The 20930-nt window shown below is 40.8% G+C and overlaps 1 long non-coding RNA gene across 8 annotated transcripts in view; it reads right to left on the bottom strand.

Moving 5' to 3' along the window:
* Positions 1 to 20930, bottom strand: part of LOC121069080 — a 97777-nt gene that overhangs the window by 33058 nt on the left and 43789 nt on the right. For 5 of the 8 annotated variants that reach the window (XR_005819233.1, XR_005819232.1, XR_005819229.1 and 2 more), the window contains exons 5-8: positions 9910 to 10074; positions 8112 to 8204; positions 7899 to 8031; positions 2208 to 2336 (exon numbers count right to left, since the gene is read on the bottom strand). This is a non-coding gene — a long non-coding RNA (uncharacterized LOC121069080). Of the gene's footprint in view, positions 1 to 802; positions 871 to 2207; positions 2337 to 7898; positions 8032 to 8111; positions 8205 to 9909; positions 10075 to 20930 lie in introns of all 8 variants that reach the window. The other 3 variants (XR_005819231.1, XR_005819228.1, XR_005819230.1) reach the window with 2 other exon arrangements.

Here is a 20930-nt window from a genome sequence, read left to right as displayed (position 1 = left end):
CCCCCTGCCAAGAGCAGCCTGACTGCTCCTCTCTCAATGAATGGGTTCCCTTCTTAGCCGCTGTTCCCAATCCAGCAGACTGGCCTGTGTGTATCGTAAGCCAGCCTCAGCCTCCAGTGTTCTCTGGTGGGTGCAGTATATTGCCTTTTGGCACTCCAGTAGAAAAGCACATACACAGCTGCACATCCCTTGTTTTAAATAAATTGAGGTGAATACAAAGGAAGGAGGAGAAGAGGACTTAAAGGATGTAAAAAATTACCATATCGGAGACTTTTGCTGCTGGATATATGGATAAAAAAGTATTGCTTGTGACTCCAGCGAAATGAGAGTCTGCTGTTAGTCTTCTACAATCTATCTTGTTTGTGCTCGTGGGGACTTCAGAAGAACTAACTTTATTGGAATGGAACTGAAAAAAACTGGATCATTGGCCAAGGCTTGAAAAAATCATTTCCTGGCTATAAAAAGAACATTAGCATTCTCACAAAGAAGGTGCCATAGGAACAAGAAACATATTTTTAAAGCAAAACTTCCTTTGATGTGAATCCTGTGCAAAGCACAAAAAATATAAAAGAGCCTGTGGGATCCTATTTCCTTTTTTTTTTTTTTTTTTGCTAATGGGTCACCTGGGACATGTCTTCTTTCTGGTGACTGAACTACGACACCTTTACAGGGTGGCAGGGATACAAAGGTTTTCTCAAAGGCATGCATGTGCTGTAACCAGTTTCTCAGAGGGGGAAATATTTCTGCTTTCTTTACCCCTCTCTTCTCTTTCTGCACCATTTCTGCTTCACCTTGCACTTACTCGCACAGCAGAAGTGTGACTTGAATTACCGGCCAGAATCAGCTCCAGCAATCTGCTCCTGACAGAAGCTAGTGCAGGAGAAAAACCCCAAGAAATTAACTTATTGGCAACAAAGAAATGTCAGGTACATCCAGGAGAAGTTTCTCTTTGTCCCATTCATTAGAAATTGGACTTAACTCTGAAGCAAGGGAGTTTAAGTATTTAGTAAACTAAGTTAATCCATATCTTTTTGAACACTGAACATATGTCAGAGGTCAATTACGTACTTTTTGTTTCCTATAAGATTATTTCCTCCTACATTTTTAACTCATCTTTTGAGCTCTTTTTTATTTTCCATTAAAAAGCCACTATAGCTCAGGATTACATTATTTAAAATTCTAAATTTAATTATCGTTGTATCTAACTCATTTTATTATGAAGCAAGGCTCACTGATCTTCAATTTACAGTGACTAATGAAATCTCAACAAAAAAACTCTCTAAATACTTCAGCAAATAATATATAACTGTAGCAGGATTGCAAATAAAGCTTTTGCTTTGTTCTGTTAGCAAGTTGGACATTTCATCCTTAACCTTTCCTCTGAATCCTGTTATTCACCACTGTCCAATTTACCAGGTTGTTTTAGTATGTTTTGTACTGATATGCCACTAGCTGCCTTTACCTTAGTTTTATTGCCTAACAGTCAGCTCTAATTTTAGTTATACCTTTTAATGTGCTTTGGAACACATCTTTAGAAATTGGGAAACTCTTTGTATACAGAAATGTGCCTTCAAGTCAATGTTACATACATAAGTTACCGGTAGTTGGAACTTTATCTTCATTTTTAAGCTCACATACTTATGAATTATGAGTACTCTTTTTATACAGTTCAGAATTGTTACTACTGAAAAATAACAAATGGCAAAATTTTCCCTGGCAGAAGGAGCATGTTAGATAGAAATTGGCTAAATACCTTGTCAGCTGTTCATATCAGCAGTTTCTCAATATTCTGCAAGAATTTCTGTGCGAGAACTGTCTTTCATAGTCATACTGCTTCACCTGAGCTTTTTCCCTTTTACAGTCTTTTAAGGTTATTACTGCACTTCAGTATTTTTAAGGTTTTTAGACCTCTCTCAAAAAGTCAACCTTCAATTTTCAAGCTTCAAAATTAAGTATACTTTTGCGATATTTCGAGAATTGGGGTTCATAAGGTTCTTTCCTTGAGTTTCCTTTAGACTCAGTAATGCATTTTTCTAAACTATAGCCATGAAAGCCAGAAATGGAGAGAAAACATGCTGGGACTTCACTGAGAGAAGAACATTTTGAAGTCCCAGCTCTGATATTTCAATGAGAGTGTCTTGAAACTTAGGAGCGGCTCAAACAGGTCGGTAGTGTGTTAAGTCCTCTTTACATTGCCCATAGCTCACCTGTGTAGTCAATGGATGCTTACATGTCTAAGCTTTGTTTAGTTAAAAGGCTCTTGCAGTCCATCTTGACTCATTATTTCACAAATCTCTCTGTAGTTAGCTGCATTGGCTGTTTTATGTTTTAATGGTCTAGAAACAACAATTTGAAAATACTCAGTGGCACAAAGTTGAGAAAAAACAACAAAAAGAAGCATTTGGGGCAGAATGAGCCTCATTAAAATTCTTCAAAATCCTGCTTTTCTGCATATCTCTGTCCTGCTGTTCACTGAAAAGCAGGCCTTGGCTCAAATTTTAAGGAAACATCTTCGATATCTGAGAAATAATATATTTGTCATTTACCATTTTTCTGTGTCATTTTTGGAAGGTCAAGTGTGGTAGAAGAAGTATGTGACAAATAAATCCCCTAGTGTGCAAGAATGGTGTTTGATCCAACAGCACTGGAGTAAAAATTGCCCCCTGCCAATAGCATTTTGGAATTCAATTGAGATTTATTTTGCAAGCAATGAAGATGTATGCAAGCTGGAATCATTTAAATACAAGAAAATTTGGAGACAAATCAACCAATGAAATGCCCTAAGACCTTTTTTCCATTGTAAATGATATTACAGCAATGAGAATAAAACACTCTCTCTGACCTTGTGTTTTTTCTTGTTACCAAGAAGAAACACAAAAGCCTTGCAGTTATGTTTGAAAACATGCGCCAAAATCTTAAAGATTTAAGGCAGAAATCTTAAGTTTATTCAAGGTTAGTTTTAAACAAAAGGACATCTATTTTCTAACAAAAAACAGCCTCTGAGTAAGTAAGTCAGAGATGATGATTTTTTCATTGAGGTAGAACTTTCACATCTTTGTCCTTCATTGTTTTCTTGATTATTCTCACATCTGCAGTGAAAGTAGAGGAGCACAAGGTCTTTCTCTAGGTATTTCCAAGAAGTCTGAGGACACAAACAAGAGGGCATTTGGCCTGGCATGCAGTACTTGAGAAAAAAAATTGGTAGCAAAGGCTAGCTGCAAAAGTTAACTTCTCCAAGGAAAAACACCTCATTTATCATCACAGTCTAATAGTGATATCACAGTAGACGAAAGCTAGACCCTGTCAACCTTGTAAATTTTCAGCTCAGTGAAGCCAACATGAGAAAAAGGCAAAGAAAAAGAATGGTACAATGGATTTTGCTGTTCCTAACTCAAATGAGATCTCCTTGGAAGGGCCCTACATGGGGCAGCCGGGCTAAACCACAACACTTGCACTGCAGAACGTGCTGATGCCAGACCTGCTTCTACAGCCTGATGCCACAGAAGAACCCAGGGGTCTGTTTGGGCTGTCTTCAGTAAGTGGTGATGAAGGATCCAGAGACTCAGCTTGAAGTGCTTGGCTCTGTAACCCCTTTTTACTCCCACCTGACAAGGAGGCGACTCTTCAATGGCTGATGCATTCTCTTCAGCAATAGAGGAAGCAGAACCCAGACAGGGTGCACACAGCTTTCTTTTGTTCAAGCAGCCTCCAAAGTGCACAGGGAGGCAACCTGATCTGAATTAAGCAGCCCTGAGCATGGTGCTTCACACTCCCCAGGGAAGTAAGTGCCTGTGGGAGTCAGAAAGCAAAGCTGGCATGGAGAGGTGGGATTTTCCTCTGGGATTTTCTGGGAGGTACCTCCATCCTTCTTCTCAAGGGGAAAGGTGGCAGTCCCTTTCTTTCAAAAACTGAGCAGAGAACAAGTCCTCTTTTCGCTGGGGGCAGAGAATCCCAGAGTGCTGTTCCTATCAGGGCTGGGTGAGACAATGCCCTCAGGGTCGAGGAGACCCTCGTTTAATCCTGCCTTCTCTACCACAGGGGGACCTGAGCCCACACATTCTCCTCTGTTATCCCTGCCAGGCAAGTTTCTCCACTGAGCAAAACGAAAATGAAAAGGAAAAAGGGTCAGAGTGAGAAATCAAGACAGGGAAATGACTTTCCTGCCTAGTGGTGGGGAGACTCTACAGTAAGACTGTTTTTACTGGCGTTAAACTATAATTGCATAAGCAGAACAAGGAAAAAGAACAAGAGGTCCCCAGAGAAAGGCCCCTAGCCTTTTGAGGAAATACATTCTCTTTGTTTTTCTTTCTGATCAAACCCAGTTGGACAATGTTATGAGGATGGTGTGAGAAAGTGTGTGCTGTTGGTTCCCATGCAGTTTTTCTCACACATCTATAGAACCACAGGTCCTATAAATCTATAAATCTATTTAGGTCTATGGGGTGCCAATATTCAAAAGTATTCAAATGATGTAAAAATAGAAGAAAGAAGAATTGCTGTAGAAAAGTGCCAGTTACCTACGGGCAATAACTGGATACCACTAAATCAAACTTATGTCATACTGTAACTAGGATATGGTTCACTTTGATAGGCAACCTTTTTATTTATTTATTTATTTTGGTTGGTTGGTTTTGTTTGTTTGTTTCTAGGTAGTGGATTTTTTCTTCCTGGTTACTAGAAAAAAATTTATAATAGAAGCTTTATCCATCTTCATTTCAGTCTGAATTAATGCTCTGTGAAGCTTCCCAAGAGCTATCTTTATATGGTGGGTTACAACAGAAAGCTTGATTTAGACTTCATATATGATTAAACACAACACTCATAAGCAAAGCAACACATCTTCATTAAAAACTATTAATAATGAAATTCTATGATGGAAAACAATTCACATTGGCAGAAAAATCAGATCTTATTGCCACCTAACAAGGATTTGCACTGCTGAAATTCTTTCTTCATTTAACGACAGAAAAGATCACATCTCCTTTCTTGCAAACATAGTCTTGAAAACAATACCATAGAAATCACTGCATCCTCCAGGATAAAGAATCACACTGCATCCATGGGATGAAATTCTATCCATGTAGCAAAGAGAAATATGTTTAGTCAGAGGTCAAATCAAAAGGAATAGGATGGAAAGATTTCCCACTTGCTAGCAGGAGGTAAGTTTAATTATTCCACACCATTGCTCATCTCATTGGAGGTAATGAGCTCCTTGAAAATTCAGTGGCGAGCAAGTGGAGATTCTTTCTTCCAAACAAAAAATTCAGATAAGTTAAAAAATGAAATTACATGGAAAAAATAGCAGTCTAATAACTCCATATTTAATGGAAACAGTATTTACTATTTCTTTTGAGATATTATAAATAGAGATCAAGTTATGTCAGACTAAAAATATTAGCAAAGTAATTCCCAAAATCATAAACTTGCCAAAAATCTCTGCATCAGAAACTAAACTATAAATTGACTTTCTCTAAACTGACATAAGTGGGGATGTGAACTCAAGTCTGTGAGCATGGGACCATGCCCAAGTTCAGGTATAGCCTGGTCCTGTAGTCTGTGAATAACAGCCACACAGAAGGTGTGAAAAGGTGGTTTCAGGTGAAATGAACTGTGAAGTGTGAAATAAGCTTCACAAAAAGAAATGTCTGCTTCTAGAGAGTTTGTTTTCAAAATTAGTTTCAACACACACAGGCACATAAATGTCTGTTTATACAGATGTTTATCTTGGCGTATTCCAATATTGGAGACTTAATCGTGATGTCAAAACCAGGAGGCTGGTCTCTTGGTAGGTATGAAAGAGTTCCTCTGAAAGGCAATTCAGAAGAGGCGTTTAACCTGGGTGGTTTCTATTCTTTACAAAAGGCCCTCTCTCTTTTAATTAAAAAAGGGAGCTTTGCTCACAAAGGAGAGAAAAATACTTTCATAAATGCTCATTTATGGAATCTCACTATTCATTACCGCCGAGTCATCACATACCCATTACTGCCTAGCCCAATACCATACAAATTTATGTATATATAAAAAAACATAATATATGTTAAATATGTAAAATATACATATGTATACATTTGTATGGTATTGGGCTAGGCAGTAATTGGTACATGTGAGATACACACACACTCTCTCCATAAAATAGACCTTGAAAAGAAGATACGCAGCAAGAGAATTTTGTACGGCAAGTTGCAGCTGAAAACACATTCATCAAATGGCTTCTCTATTCCTGAGTTCTGCCATTCTTCTCAACAGGACTTCCTAAGTACTTGGGACTGTATTACCTTCTTGCCTTTATATTTCCTAGTAACATGTCCAGACACTACTAACCAGAGAATGTCATTTTCACAACTTTGATTTTTGACAGGATTTACATTTTTGTGGAGGTTTGCCTACATAATTTGGAAATATGACCTCCAAGAATTATTTAAAAAGAAAGAAAAGAAACTGTGCTTTCAAATGGAAGAGGTTCTTTTGAAATGGAAACCTACCTGAAATAGGTTGCGCAGAGAAAATAAAGGCAGTGGTGTAAAGTCACACAGAAACACAGTGTAAAGCACACACAAAATTGGAAGAACTTGTAGCATTAAGTAGAGATTTTAAGCCCTTTGCAGCTCCTACAGGAATATACTTCTTGAAGAAGGTAAGAAAGCCAGATGCTTTTTTTTTCTGATGAGGATAAAAAGAAGTCAAAAACAAGGGCACAATATAAAAGCACTGGAAACAAATTTTAGGACCTTTAAAAGGTCAATGCTCTTTTTCTCTCACGTTCTCAAAAGAGAACAGCATAAAAGAACACATTCTAAATTTCCCCCCAAATTAATTTCCATATGGCTGTGATATATGAGACAAGAGTCAAGATAACATCATAATTGCGAGGCAAACAGACATTCTATTTTTATAGCAGAAAAATCTAGTATCTTGAGACTTTTTTATTACAGCATTGAATCTTTGCTGTGGGACCAAGCTCTTTCTACCAGTGGACAGCTGATTCAGAGACTATCCAGGCCTTTCCTGCATCCTTTAAATCAAAGGTAAAGCAACTTTCAGGATTATTGTTGAAATTTGATCTATTTAAGGAAAGCAATACTGAATACTTTCCATTTCTTTTATAGAATAAGTTTTATAGGCAATTAAATTGAAGTACAATTTTTGACACATTTATGTTACAGTGCTGCTGGCTGCTGTTGCTGCATACACTGCAACTGCTGTAGAGGGAAAAGAGCTGCGGTTGCTGTCGGCAGAAGCACTGCAGTAGTGATGACAAATGTGATTCTCTCATCCAGTGTGCAGAATGTGAATAGCAGTGGCTGCTCTGCACTTAAAGAGGGATTATGCTCAGATGCTTTCTAGGTAATGTTTACCAAATCCAAAACCATCTACAAAGATTAAAAAATGCTATTGCTATTTTTTACCTGATTGGCTATCCCATCACCAGTTAGTCAGCCAGAAACCACAAAATGCTGGCCTGTCTCCCCCTCATTTGCTCAGTCAGCATTGCAGACTAAGAGGCAGCTTGACTTTTTCCCCCCATCTCTGCATGAAGAACCTGAAGCACATTTTCATGAAGCAAAGCAAATTCTTCAGCAACTTCCAATACCAGGTTTTATATTACTGAAATTATTCTCTTCTGATAGAACTATTTCTGAGAAGCTAGAAAAAAAAATGGAGACGGTGAGATCACATTTTTTTTCTCCTCTATATTTTTCTTCCAGGGAACTCAGTATGAAGACAGTGACTTGGTGTGGATTGAAGCAGGTTTTTGTGAGGACTGTGATTTTAGATATCTTGATCACAGATTTGGCTACACATACTTTAAGATTTTATATGAAGCATGAGAATTCCAGGAACATAGACCTGACTTAGCATGATGAAGCAAATGGGAAATAACTTGAATTAGTACTTACAGAACAGTAAGTTTCATAGGTGCATGTTCACTTTGCTACATTCCCCTCTGTAGGCAGATATGCATTATATAATGCATTACTGGCAATGCATTACACTGCACAGGAAAGCTGAAAAGGTGCCCACATCCTAGGACTAAAAAAAAAATTCCAACAGTCACGATCCCAGCACTCATAAAAATGAAGTCACACACCTCAGGACAGTGTTAAACTTACAGCCTAGTAAGACAGCCTTATTCTTGCTCTGTGGCCTGTTGTGCACTGGTGCTGCATGCTGCTTGCCATGGTGTCATCCCAGTTCTGCTTTTCCTTAATTGAAAATAAGGGAGCCCAATTTTAGTCTGGCTGATCTTAAGGTAAAACACAAGTCATTGTTCTGGCATTTCTCAGTTCCTACCTTTGTCATTCTGAACCTCTGGCTATCTGCAATCCAGTTTGACAGAGAAAGAAAGGTCTCTAGTATGTTATCTTTCAACATGGTTCATGAAAGTAAGTAGTCAGGAAGAAAAGAGAAATGCTATTTGTGCACCTGTTGAGTGACAGACTTCTTTAGACACTGGGGAAAATATGTAGTAACTGACAGTGGGGACATGATTCCACAAAAAACTGCTCAAGAAACTTCATGTTATTTTTAATGAGTTTGATAACTAGAGCTGGTCACAGATCAAAGCCGTACTCTGCTGGGTTTTGTACACAGACAATCTCTACTTCACATATTTTATAAAACACAAATCAACAGATGGTGAGAATGAGAGACAGCGCTGATCAGTAAGGTAGGCAGTACCACAGTACGTGGCCTACTATCAGTGTTTTTTCAAGCATCACCACAAAAGAAAATGTTGAAGGGGTATGAAATCATTTTATTTTCCTTTGTAGGTGGAAAGCCATAATCACCTAATAAAGCAGAGCTAAAGAGACAGAAAATTGCTGCCTTCCTTCTTGTTGAAACCTCACCAAGTCAACAACCATGATTGGGGATCACTTAAGTACATACAGTTCTCCTGTGTATTGTATTTGCAAATCTGGGGTGGTTTTGCCTGGTTTCTCTAGATTTGTACCTCTCTTCTGATAACTACAGATTAATTATTTTCTGCACCTGTCCTGAAGTCTGCATCTGACTAAATTGGCAGCCCCATTTCCACCAAGAGGCGACCTTTAGAGGCAGCACAGTGACAGCACATACCCTGAGAGGCAGCAGCAGTGAAGCGGAGCTGAGACTCCGCATCCCTGCTGCAACCAAGGCAAGAAAGGCTGGAGCCTGTCAGACAGCTGGATCCTACTGAGAACTAAGGAAGCTGTGGACACGTCTGTGCCAGCCCCTGTATGCGGCCTGCACCTCAGCTGTATGCACGCTGCGCCTCAGGACCTTATCTCCCTGCAGCCCCACAAGTGGGATGTCTCAGAACAAGTCACAGAGCACAGAGGTTGTTTCCAGCTACACCTCCAAATGAATCTGAATTCACTGAAGCCGTAACTTTCTCATTGCCCTGAGCAAACGTAAGAGGAGACTATTGTTAAACCTCCAGCTCTGTCCCTTTGGCAGCAGTGTGTGCTTGTGCCAGGACAGAGTGACTGCAGAACCACAGCCTCAGCCTTGTTCACGTTCTCCAGACTTGTATCACCTTGTAAAGATGAGGGAAATTGCAGACTGTAGCTTGAAGGCATGCCCTTACATGTTACCCTGACTTCCACAGCCCCATGTGTCATTAAAAACTTCTATGACTAGCATCATATCATCATATGTTGGATCTTCAGTCTCAGGCCCGGCAGCAAGAGGAGGAGCAGGGCTGTCTCGTAATATCTGTACCTTCCTCCCTTTTCCCCCATGGTCATGTTTCCACCTCTGTACTTTCCATCAACAAAAGCATTAACACAGCCTGTAAAGTTTTCTTTCTGTCTGAGAATAAAAAGCAATACAAAATGTTCCTTTTTCTTCTGGCCCAAAGCTGACTTCTGTTCTCATCTTGCTAAGAAAACAAACTGCTAAACCAAAGAAAAGCCAAAGGCTTCATACCTTTCTTCCCTAAGGCAACTGGGGTGTCAGCTCCTCTTAGACTGATGTCCACCAGGAGAGACAACTGGCTTTGGTGTTAACAGTTCCTCTGGCTAATCATCTCCCTCTGGTGTGGTGTGTCCTCTCACCTCTCTTGTGCTTTCAGACCTGGGGTCATTTCTTTCACTGTAAGTTACATATATAGTAAAGATGAATCCAACAGCTTATGTGAAACAAAGATCACAAAAACTACACTTGGAAAATCCTCAGTAACATATTCTGTAACTGAAATCTCTCTTCCATACTACACGGTAATATTGAGGTTCTATAGTTGAGAGTTTAAGCAGTTTCTCATGGTTCCAGAGAGAAATCTTTTCCAGCAAACCTTGATATTAGCTGGAGGAACATAAACACTATTTTTTGTTTATTTATTTTAAAGAGTGTCCCTTACCAAAATCATCATCATGGCTCACAAGAAGAATTGGTCTTTGCTCACATTATGACAATTTTTAAGATTCTTGAAGTAAGCTCAGTACTATCAAGGCATTAACTTTACTCAAATCAGTCTCACTGACATTAACCAAACTATTCCTAGGGTTGATTTTAAAAGGCAAAGAGTTGTGTGAGCTTTTGATTTTAGTAGTGAAATAAACAAGAGGACAATTAAGGAACACAGTTTAGGCAGTCTTAAAGTTTTGAGTTCTTGAACAAAAATCTTCTCACAGGATTTCAGTTTATATGGCCTAAGACTGAACTATAGAGAAATACTGTGCAAGCTGGGAGGACATTCATGCTGGCATAATGATTACTTGGGTATAATGACTGAAACAAAAGTTGCAAAAGTTTGCAGATTCTAGCAGAGGAACTAATTCCAACAGCAAGAGGAACCAAAACAGAGGGAACTGAAATAATTAGATTAGCTTAATTGTAATCATGTCTAAATAACCGCAGGCATTGAAATGTTCAGTAATTTTGTAAGAGGAGTAACCTGTGAATGGCAAAAAGCATTCTCATCAACATGCACAGCTGGCAAGAGAAGAAGCAACTGTTCAGCACGAAGCTGATTCATTCTTCCTGCATACTACCTTCAACATCCAGCCCATTTTTCTTTGCTAAAGCTTTGGTTCAGGTCTTCACTGGCATGCATGTCGACAGCTGAAGCTTCCTCTTTCTGGTTTCAACAGATCTACTTGCTCTCCCTGCTAAACCATTTAACACATTACAATAAAATTTATCGTGCTGACTTACCACTTCTATTGTATTTTTACCTACTATGCATCCCTCATCTACCTTTTTCTTCTACTGCATCAGACAAGCTCTGCACCTTGTATTGCCCACCTCTCTCAAAGCATACACTGGTCATTACTTGCTTGCAGCTGACCAAGAAGCACCAGCTGCTGGTGCTGCCCCAGCACAGCCCCTTCCTCTTTTATCATGTTCCTTTTGTAAAGGAAAAGCCTCCCATAAAGAAAATCTGCAAAGTCATTTCAACTTCCTCCTTAAGACTTACTGATGCCTGCCCACGCACGTGACACCTGACAGTGACTCATTTCCCTGTTCAGTGGTCACTCCCTTTCTGCTTATTCCAAACTGTCATTCTCAGCTGGACACTACCTTTGGCTTTGCACCTGCTCATGTTCTTATCAGGTGCTCAGGTTACAAGATCTACAAGGTGTGGGCTGGGCTTTGTTTCCTAAAGTGTGTGACCACTCTAGAAACACTCCACTACAAGATGAAAGGTTAAGCTTCTCAGAGGTTTGTGCCCAAGACCTCAGTTCATGTGAAGCCTGGGACATAAGTGGGTGAAACCCGGCTTTCTCATGCACCCAAGAGACTACTGAGACTATATGCAGTTTTGAAAACATCCCTGGCTTTTCCCTTCAACTGGGATAAAGTGGTTTGCTGCCTGGCCAGCTGCCTCAGGGACATGAGGAATGGATCACTGCGATACCCTAGGTTATCTCTTGTGATACTCTGGGTTAGCTCTGTAAGCAGTCACCCTCTGATATGCTTCTGGGCTGTTCTGCAAGAAAGAAATAAAAGTCCTTAAAAGGACCAGGGAGAAAAAGCAACAGTGCTGCCTTACCTTGTGCTTTATTAGGCAGACACACCCAAGGTTTGGTTCCTTTTGACTGCCTGCAGCCATAAGCTGTGAAAACACTGCCAAAGCATTGCAGGGTTTGTTGCAGTGAGAACCTGCTCATTGCGCTTTTTTATTCATGAAGAATTGTCATGGAACAAGAACTTGTGTAGCTGTACACAGAACAGAGTCTGTGCAGCTGGTTTCTTCTCCAGAGCCAAACTGCAGTCTTGCAATGAGGGAGATGGCCATGCTGTGCAGTGTGACAGCAGGAGCAAAGAACAGCTTCTGTAGGGTAGGAAGGACTGGACTTCTGGGTAGCCTTGATTCCTCCCATTGCTGTCTTTCCAGTCTTTTGGGACACACATTAAGGGCTGATTGTAAATATGTAGGAAAATCTGCCACCACATGAAAGTTGTCACCTGACCAGGGCAGGCTTTCTAATAACATTCCAGGTTTTTACTTCAGCCATTCTGATCATTATTTGGGGAAGACTCAGCATAACTGCACAGAAAATCACTACTCATACATCGTTCACTGACGTCATTAATTTTCAAAGAAAGCGCCTTCGAAAGCAGCCTGATGTCTTTTAGAAACGTAATACTAAATACATGCTACTGAAGACAAAAATACTAGAAAGTGTGTGTGCACATTGCTCAGATATCAGCATTATTGTAACTAGTCAGGGACTGAGAGCAGGCCATGCAGCACTGAAATCAGGGAGGAATCAGTTGGGTAAATGACAATGTCTGTAGGTGCCTACTGGAAGAATGCAGATCATAAAATACAGACTACTTATATTCTGTGTGCGCACACGCATGAAAAGCCATATCCTGTGAAGAAAGGAAGAGTTAAGCAGAGGAGGAAAAAAAAAAGGAAAAAAAAAAGGAAAAAAAGGCAGGAGAATGAGTGGAGCAAAGGATTGTTGCTAAAACGAAAAAGAGGTTCAGAAGTAAGAACACGGAAGTCCAGCAAGAAAGGACTTGGCCATCAGGCACCTAAGGCCACTTCTCAAGAAGCAGTGACAAAATGCTCAATCCCAGCCTGCCTAGAGCTGATCTCCTTTCAGACTGAAAAGAACTGATGGCAGGGAGCATTCACCCATGTTCACCCACTGCATGTCAGCAGGAGATGCAGCCTGCATGGATTTGGCAGAGGCCACAAGGCCCAGAACACTTACACACCCAGGTCGCTGCACAGGGGCATGCTACTGACAGTCAACAAAAAGAAAACCATTTACTTCAGAGATTAGCCCTGGAGAATGGGAATGACCATCCAGGACCCTATGGCCTGGACAAAAGCAACTTCATTTTTCATTACTGGGCTCTTTCATGTAGTAATTGATCTTTTCAGAAGACTTCTAGGCGGTGGACCCTTAGATTCATTTCCCCTTTTCCCTGCTGAACAGTCTTTCACCAGGTGAGCAGCCCGAGTCACCCGAAAGAGTGCTGCCTCTTGGAAACCTGGGGCTGCTCAGGGTGAGCAACGGTGGCAGAAATAAGCCCTTGGAGTGCCAAATCCTGCCTGAGCTCCAAGGGGACATTTCATTTACAATAGCCTCCTCTTCATTTTCTGAGGCTTAAATGATCAAAGAGCATTTCTTTTTTACGATCATTTTAACACTGACATTATATTGCAACGTTAAAATTGGATGTCGTTTCAGGAAAACCATAGCCACCCATGAAAGCAAAACATAAACTACAACAAATAAAGAAGTCAACATAAAAAAACTTCTTGGGAATAATACAAAGGCATCTGTAAGTAATACAAATATAGGTTTAATCAAAAATAGTCGCACAGAGAGATCACTGAAAGTAACTATGAGAAAACTGATAAAGGAAAAAATGTGAGGATGCACATGATATTGAGGAAGAACAAAGACCTTGTAATGTGACATGCTCAGAAAATATGGATTCTAAGTATACCTCTGTAGTATTGAATTTGGAAACACATTTAGTAACTCATTACAAGTTTCCCTCTTTCCAAATGTCTGGCCTGGTAGTTATTATCACTTCCCACAAATCTGCTGCTTTCAAAGATCCAAATACTAATCAAATCACAACACTATGGCACTTCATGAAATTGGCCCAAATGTTGTGAACAGGTAGTATATGGAAAAGCATTTCATTTCAGAAAGCTCCTTTCCCACATAAGCAGTTTTTCCTTTCATGTTTAACTGGAATTTCTGAAGATACTTCTTTCATTTTATGTTAAAATAAACAACAAAATATTGCCTGGAAATTTTCCAAAGCCTTTACCAAAGGATATTTCAGGCTTTATTTATGTATTTATTTATTTATTTTAAAAGTGCAGTCTTTTCCTCACTCCCTGAAAAGCTGGGTGGCTTGGAAAATAGAGCTGAACACCCAGGGCCTGGTCAGTGCAAGCACTTACATTTTCAGAGCAGGTTATGATGATGATGCTCTAAGGTTAACACCAAGCACAGAAAGCATCCACATATGCTTTGTAGTGCAGTCCAAGGGGCAGCTCACGGCAGCTCATCGGCTCATGCAGAGCTGCCCGAGGCACAGCCCGAGAGCTGTAGCCAGGGCAGGCTGAGGGTCGGTGCCTGGGTGCACACCGTGGGTCCCAGGCAGGCTGTGAGTGTTGGGCTCTGCGTAGCAAGTAGATTTACTCCTTTATCTTCCACAGAGAGCAGAATCTGCAGCTGTGCTTCTGAAGTGTTCCACATAAAATAAGGAGCCATGCTTGGGCAAATTTTGGTGTCACTGGGGTCAAGCCCACCTTTTCTCAACTGTTCAGTTAGCTAGAGGAGACCTCCAGCACCCTCTCTGCATGACCCAGCCTGAGGACTCCAGCATTACTGACAGTTAATCCGACTTTTATCTGGTACCTTGAATGACTCCATTAACCCTGACATACCTTTCTCACAATTAGAGCTCTTTTTTTTTTTTCCGTTTTTTTTCTTTTTAAACAGCTGAGCTGCAGAGAGGGCTCTATTTCAAAATGTGGCTACCATTAGGGTGGTGTTTTGGTACAGGAAGATATAATATGCCTCTGTAATGCACTACTGTGTGCTCTTTAATTCTCTGAATAGCCAAAAGGCAGACGGCAGTAAAAAAGATCAGCTGCACAAACCCAGTAGTGACACAAACTGCTTAAATGAAGCCCATCTGAGCAATGTTTTCCTCATGCTTTGTGATTTTGCCTGTCACCCAGGACAGGTGTCTTAATAGTACAGATGCACTCTAATATGGTATAACCCATGCAGTCCAAATTGTCCCCTGGAGCTATCAAGGAGGTTGTTAAGGGATACAATGATTAAAGGCGAGTGTCAGTCTCATACAAGACTGAGCATTGGGGAATATCAAGACTGTCTGAGAGTCTTTCCTGACCCAAAAAGTGCAACAGCAAGTGAATGTAGAAATGAAATTAAAGAACATCACTTCTGCCCCACTTCTTACTCACCCCTTTGACCATGGGCCTGACCTGATAAACAAATGAGGTTCCTTCTTTATGCACACAAATGGGAATTCAGTGGCTAAAGAAGAGCCCAGAAGCATGTTCTGGCTTGCACAATGCCAGAAAAAAAAAAAAAAGCCTGCACTACTGTCTGCAGCACTTAATGCAACAAGGGTGAAGCACCAATAAACAGCCCACGGAGAACTAAACAGCCTCTTCAATTTGCTCAGGATGTAGGTTTTAACTGTCTGTCGTGGTTTCATCTGGGGTAGCATTAATTTTCTTCGTAGTAGCTGGTATGGTGCTGTGCTTTGGATTTAGGATGAGAATACTGCTGATAACACACTGATGTTTTAGTTGTTGCAAAGCAGTGCTTAGACAGAGCCAAGGACTTCTCAGCCTCTCGTGCTGCCCAGCCAGTGAGGAGGCTGGGGATGCACCAGGAGCTGGGAGGGGATGCAGTCAGGACAGCTGGCCCAGGCTGGCCAAAGGGATGTCCCACACTGTGTGGCATCGTGCTCAGCAATAAAACTAGGGGAGCTGGCCAGGGGGTCTTCTGCTGCTCAAGGACTGGCTGGGCATCAGTTGGCTAGTAGTGAGTGATTGCAATGTGCGTCACTTGCTTTGTACATTCTTTTTGTTGTTGCTTGTGTTTGTTTCTTTTTCTTCTTTCTTAGTAAACTGTCCTTACCTCAACCCACGAGTTCTTGCACTTTCCAATTTTCTCCCCTAACCCACTGCATGGGGGTTGGTAAGCCAACAGCTGCACGGTGTTCAGCTGTCTGCCTGGTTAAGCCACAAAACTGTTCTGGGGGATTCAAAGCTTTACTGGCAGACAACTGTGTCCCAGACAGATTCTTTTTAACTGCTTGTATTGGCAGATCCAACACAAAATGTTCCCATGCTTCATGATGTACAGAACTGGATCCAAAGAAAAGGCAGAGTTGGAAAGTGTTTGAGACAGGTCCACCCTAAATAAAATGAGATGAATCATATCCATTGCTCATGCAATTGTTCTCCTACTACAAGAGCAGCTTTCAACTCAAAGGCCATCCTTTCTGAGCCTCTAAAAGGTACTGAGAGCACCTCTAGACAGATCTCTGTTCCTTGGAGTGCCTAGAGAAAGACAAGGACATGGCTCTGTAGGAGACAGCCCAGCTCAATATGCAGCAGGGATCTCAGGCAGCTTTCCAGTATTGACCTAGGGTTCCTCCCTTTCTCCTTCAGTCAGTGGGACTCACCCAGCAGACCTGCTCTGACACTGCCCCGTGGCATTTGAACTGCATGAGAGAAACACAATAGTGTGCTCTGATCAGGGAATAGTCCAAATCAGTTTCAATGTACACAACAAGTTACAAGCAGATGTGCAGAGAAATAATACTTAATAATGCAGAGCCTAAACTATGGGGTTTGTGACATTAACTGAACAAGGTGGCTAAATCCTGTGGATTCAAATATCTCTTACCAACACCTCAGTGCTTGCTAAACGGAGGAAGAGGCAGAAAAGGGATGGTGCCTACATTTTCATTCTGCAGTGGCATTCTAATTATAACTCCCATCAATAATGTCCAATAATTACTACTAGCCCATGCAAAACAGAATTTTGACCAGAGAACAGGTTGTAGGGTATGGTTTGTCTTTAAAAGAAACAAACAAAAATTCAGTTCCCCAGACTGAGCTACTCTGAGTGATAACCCCATCCAAGCTGGCAATTTATCAGAAAAAAAACACCTTTTCTCCTCAAAGGATATGGTCAGAGGACATCTACCCTTGAGAAATATAGCTCTTCGTTTTTGTAACAGATCCGGCAGCACACAAGCAGTCAAAAGGGAATTCTGTAATGTGTGGATGAGAAATGGCAATGCCTAAGCAATTTTGCCTCTCACTATTTCGTCTTAAGATATTCTGCATTGCCACATGGATAGGGTAAGAATCTCAGTATAACTTTGGTCTTCTTACATGTCCATAAAGTGCTGCAGGGGAAAGAGCCTTACAACAGGAATCTACCATGGGCATCCTCATGACTTGGGGTGAACTCCTTGCCTTTGAATGCTGGAAGCAAAGCTACAGAAACATCAAAAAAAAAAACGTGTGGGAACTATTTCCCACGAAGGCCAAAGCCAAAACAGTCTTCTGGCTAAGGCTGAAGAAGAAAGATGCTAATTCTGTGGGCTTGAAGGTTTTTGTGGTTCTCCAGCTTCCCTACATGACGTTAGATATGGCTCTGGAGAATTGAATAGGCACACCTACATCACGAGCTCTGCCAAGAGCTCAAGTGTACTTAGTATTATTTGTCACTGCTGGTCCGCTGTCATTAGGGGCAGGGTTGTGCACAATCACCCAGCAGTATTAATTAATATTGATCAGCCATAGTATATCTGGCACATTAGCCAGAGTATACACCACAGAGTGTGTTTTATAGTGGCTTTGTGAGAATATGCAATACCCAATCTGACATAGAACATGCTAATACAACATTAATTTGTTAAACCTACTGCTTTTAAACAAATCCGAATTGCCCATGTGAGTTTGCATTGGATCACTGCTGTGTGCCATGTGGCCAAAACCTCTTTGATCCCATCCTAGAAACTCTGAAGTTGGATTTACTATATAGTCAACAGATGGCCTCAGCTGAACTCCTAAAAATGAATCTGCTCAGTGCATTGCACACCACCTGGTACCCTGCCACTAACTACATCAGTAGAGAAGTGTATTTCAATGTCAGCTGGAATTTCCCTAGCCCTTCTCCCTCTTTCTTCAGCAGTAGACAATATCCCAGTAGGGTGAAAAAAGGATGAGCATATGGCTAAACCCATTACTGATGTTCTTATAGCATTTAACTTCTGTCCCTGGGCTTGTTTAGATGCTATTTGTGATGCATCTTCTCTTTTTTCTAGCAAGGACCACTGAGATGGAACATGTACACAGGCTGAAGCTAAAATAAATCTAGTAAAAAACATGGACACAGTGATGAGAAAAGTGTTGAGGGCCAGGAAATATTCTGTGGAAACATCATGCCACGTAGGAAGATAAATATGCAGCTAAGAGGCAATGATGAAAGAGTTATGAGAAACAGCAGTTCTAGAACCTGTTGCCACAGCTACCTCAAGAAAAGAAAGCAGTAATTCATGTCATGACGCAATGCTAATGAAGGGGAGGTTTTCTGGGGTGTGACAAATGCTCGTAAAGATACTCAATTCACACACTCACAGGCTACAGAAGCTGGCTGCCATCCTTGCAGCCATAAACAATGGGCAGTTGATTGCAGCTGATGTGTAATCTCAGGAGCACCGATAAAGCAGCAATATTAGACTTAATAATTAGATGGAAAAATTAGCCTCATTTTGAAGCTAAAGAACAAATGCAGTTTCCAATAAGAAGAGTCAAGACAGCAAGTCATGCCGTCATTTAAAACATGTTATGGCTGATGTACAGAATATCAAATGTGGCTGGAGTGCAGGGCAGGGCAAACTATGAGCTTAAATATTGCATTAGGTAGCATATTTCATTTGACAGACAAGGTGGGGAAGAATAGTTATCAGGAAGTTTCTCTATTCTCTCAAAGTAGATCTCCTTCTAAATAGCTACTATAATTTCACGGAGATGGTCTCCAGGAGAGGAAATTGAGTTTAGAAGCAGACCCCTCTGTACATATATCGGTCAGCCCATCCTAGCCTGCCCAAGCACAGGATTCACAGCATGGAAGTTGGTTAAACCCAAGCTGCGAAGAAGAGCCGTGGAAACGAGCAGCAAATGCATTGTAACATCTTCTTCAAAACTGATGTCAACCCAAAGCCTCTGAGCAGAGTACCGTAAATAGCTGAGATCACTAGGCATGCTCAAACAAGCATTCCTACTTTATACACCTGGGCCTTCTGTGATAACAATCAGGGTTTCTACTGTGACAGAAGATAGAAATCAGACATTCAAACCTCTGCCGCATCACCAGGTACAATTATTAATGGAAGACAGGACCTTAGTTGGCTGCCAAAGGACTCCATGTCAACTGAATGGGATCCAGACAGACTCATTGTCTTAAACATCACAACCCTCCCACCTGAAATTAGGAGAGGACAAGAGAGAAATCACCATGGTGTGACAAATATTAAAAGTGCTGGGAATGGAAAGTTAAACCAAGTATTTACAGGTTGTAGCTGAGGAAGACAGATGTCCCTTAAATATCAGATATCCTTTGAGGAACTAAGAACCATTAGAGGTATACTCACAAGACTTCAGCTGCTGTATAAGACTCCCAGAACTTGTGAAGCTTAAAACAAATAAATTGGTTTACAATGAATGTTGTGAGAATAGTTAGACTCAAGAAATGAAATCTGAAAACCAATGTAAAACCATTGTGAACAACACACCAATTCTGAAGTATTACATCTTTGTACAAATGTTACAGCAACAGTTTTGTACCCCAAAAGGCAGCCTGGGAACAGCGGAACTGATGTAAAACTAATGATTTATACGATAAGTGAGTAGACACATGCACACAAATGTGCGTGGATGGAAAACGAGGTATAGTCTCTGCTCTTGTCCATGAAGCAAATTTTTTGCAACACAAAGTGGATCCATGGTCTGCTCACAACAAAACATACTGGCGCTTATCGTAGCACTGGATATAGCACAATGATGATCAGTCAATTCACTAACTGTGGCAGATGTGCATAGCAGGCACAGTTTGCAGGGGCAGGCAGTACACCTAGATGCACTGCTAAAGTCTCTGTAGACCTGTAAATGTTCTGTCAGCATACAACAATCTTCCTCCATCGGGCTTTCACTGAGCCAAAACAATCACACTCTAGAGCTGCCCATGCTTGTCAGGAAAAAAAGTGCCATAGAGACTGTTCTCTAAGGAGTAAGTAGTTGTCTAAGCAAGGTAAGATTTACTTTAAAAGAATAAAGAATAGTCCAGCAAATTATGGCTTGGTTACTTTCCATCTGGGACATCAGCCCCTTTTAGGAATGTCACCAGCAACACTAGACTCCAAACTAGCTAGTAATTCTTCTCAAATGAGCAAAATATTTAGATAGTACTGCTGTATTGCCAGTTCTTTGCTGTTTTAAGTTCAGTGTTATCTCAAACATAATTTACTACACGAGGTACACCCATTTACCTCCTGTATTTATTGTGACCTATCTACAAAAGAGTATTTCAATTTTAGCAGTTGTGGATAGGCATTATCTCATCTGAAAGAGGACTAAATCCAAGACAAACTTTCTACCGTCCTTTCAGGTCACTTACATGATTTCTGAAGTACATTTGTCCCAGTTGATCCTGACTATGTATGACACTAAGGTTTTTAAAAAGCTTTCCCAATAACATTTTATAGCAGAGCTGTCCAAGACATGAAATGGCTCATTAGTGATGCAAAAAGCTTCTAATTCAGTAAAATGATTCTACAAAACATTTATTCCCTGCCCCTCCCCCCCCCAAAAAAAAAGCCTCTGCATACTTTCTGACTCTTTATTGATCTTTTCTATTTTAAAGTCAATTTATGCACAATACTTGTCAAAGATTGTTTGTTCGCAATCC

Source organism: Cygnus olor, chromosome 4, assembly GCF_009769625.2.
Source record: "Cygnus olor isolate bCygOlo1 chromosome 4, bCygOlo1.pri.v2, whole genome shotgun sequence".
Taxonomy (NCBI): Eukaryota; Metazoa; Chordata; class Aves; order Anseriformes; family Anatidae; genus Cygnus; species Cygnus olor.
The sequence above is the reverse complement of the archived record's forward strand: the minus strand, read 5'-3'. Positions and strand labels throughout refer to the sequence as shown.